At 36.1% G+C, this 2,407-nt stretch overlaps 1 protein-coding gene across 1 annotated transcript in view; it reads left to right on the top strand.

The window, feature by feature from the left end:
• The window catches only part of ENPP4 (ectonucleotide pyrophosphatase/phosphodiesterase 4 (putative)), a 10,534-nt gene that overhangs the window by 5,846 nt on the left and 2,281 nt on the right, over positions 1 to 2,407 (top strand). The window lies entirely within an intron of this gene.

Below are 2,407 nucleotides of genomic sequence, written 5' to 3'. Positions count from 1 at the left end.
CAACTAGAAATAATATAAAAATATCAATATACTCATCACTCAGTTACCTACACTTACTATGAAAGTGGGAGCTTATTAAATATAACTGGTATACATTAAAAGGCAGTATTTGTTAAAGCTAAAAATGGGGAATCTGGTATTGGAGTTATATTAGGGAAATCATATCTATATGTATTATTATATTCTGCTTTTGTCATATTAGTCATATTCATTATTTTTATTATGAAATATTTCAAATGTACAACTAGAAATAATATAAAAATATCAATATACTCATCACTCAGTTACCTACACTTACTATGAAAGTGGGAGCTTATTAAATATAACTGGTACACATTAAAAGGCAGTATTTGTTAAAGCTAAAAATGGGGAATCTGGTATTGGAGTTATATTAGGGACCATCACATGTTTTTCTTTGAGTCAGACTTTTACTGGAGTTACAAGTTAGAGTCATCTGGTTGGACTTCACATTCAATGCAAGAATCCCTTCTGTAACATTCTCAATTATCTGGCCCTCCTGATGTTGGTGTGTTTATTAACTGTCATTAAACCAATAGTACATTATGTCATCCTACTTCTTATTGCAGGAGCAATTAAGATAGGTAGGGCTGTAGATTCGCTTCTTCCTCATTCTTACTCACTGCTGGTGTCCCCAGTTATACAGAACCTTCAGCCTGACCACTCTCCTTATCACTGGTGCCATTTCTACTAGCTTTTGCAAACAGTGCTGGAGATGGACAGGTGCAGTAAGTGGGACTAGGGCTAAAAGATAAGTATATCAGGTTGAGAAGTAATGTGAAAGTCTAAGGGCATGACTGATTGGGGAAAAGGGTGTGGGTGTGTGAAATAGGGGACATGGCTGAGCTGAAGAAATAGAAATTTTTATTCCTGGCCCCTGTCTGGTCCAACTAAACAGAATCTTAATGGATGGGAATTAGACTGGCAAGAATCTAGTGTATATAGACTGGAAGCAAATTATTTTGTAATAAAACGGCTGATCTTATTTACTAACATCATTTTGTTCTTTTTCAGTAGGTGACCACGGTTATGATAATTCTTTGCCTAGTATGCATCCATTTCTAGCTGCCCACGGACCTGCATTTCACAAAGGCTACAAGCACAGCACAATTAACATCGTGGATATTTATCCAATGATGTGCCACATCCTGGGATTAAAACCACATCCCAATAATGGAACCTTTGGTCATACGAAGTGCTTGTTAATTGACCAGTGGTGCATAAATCTCCCAGAAGCCATTGGGATTGTTATTGGTGCACTCTTGGTGTTAACCACGCTAACATGCCTCATGATAATTATGCAGAATAGACTATCTGTACCCCGTCCATTTTCCCGACTTCAGCTACAGGAAGATGATGATGATCCTTTAATTGGGTGATATGTGCTGGGGTTTATACAAAATGTCTTTGATTAATCACAAAACTAAGGCTTCACCCAAGGGATAGTGTTGCAACTATGAAAAAGGATACTTTGAAAGACAAAGAACTTAGACCGAGCATGCTAAAATTATTTTGTTTTTCCTTGTGTTTTGTTTTGGTGCATTTGCTAATGCAAATAATCCTAACCGTAGTAAAATTGCTAGTACATCATTAGTCAATACCATCTATTTCTCTAACTAGAAATAGCTTTTGAGAAAAATACTCCCTTTGCCTTTTTTTGCACTGAAGATCTGATACATCTTTAAATGAAAATATACCAAAATTTCATAGGCATGCTTTTCTAATAAATTTATATATTTGTAAACAAAACAACGGAAGTCTTGATGCAATTCGTGAATTTTGTGTATCAGGGAGAAAAAGTTTTCTATATTTTTATATTTTCCTCTAATTAATTTATATCCCAAGTAACCTCTTGAGATAGGAAATTCTCTGTGATGGTTGATAAAATTGATTAACCAAGCAGAAAAGATCTAGCATAGGAAGAAATTATTTTAAGGAAAGCTATTAAAAAACAAAAAACAACTAAGACCGTGTGATAAAAGCCTGACTTGTCACTGTTTTGTCTTAAGCTGTTGGAGTCTCAAAAGTTAAATCTTTTGAAGATTATTGCAAATAAGAAATTCAGAAGAAAATAGAGAAAAGCACTTTTTCTATTTGTGCTTAATGCCTTTGTGTAAGTTACTTAGTTGTGTGTGCGTGTGCAGGCGTGTTTGTGTGTAGGTGTGTAGACATTGTGTGACTTACTGTGGAAGGAGGTCAAAGGTGGGCTGTGGCCAGGCTTCCACATTCCCACGGAACACAGCTCTCAGGAAAGGTTATTTTTGCACTTCATATTTGTTTACTTTCTCCTAAGTCACAAGTTAAAATCATAACTTAAAAAATTCATGGCTGGGCACGGTGGCTCACGCCTGTAATCCTAGCACTCTGGGAGGCCGAGGCGGGAGGATTG

Source organism: Propithecus coquereli, unplaced genomic scaffold, assembly GCF_000956105.1.
Source record: "Propithecus coquereli isolate 6110/MARCELLA unplaced genomic scaffold, Pcoq_1.0 Scaffold90, whole genome shotgun sequence".
Taxonomy (NCBI): domain Eukaryota; kingdom Metazoa; phylum Chordata; class Mammalia; order Primates; family Indriidae; genus Propithecus; species Propithecus coquereli.
Note: the sequence above shows the minus strand (reverse complement) of the source record. Positions and strands in the feature narration are given on the sequence as shown.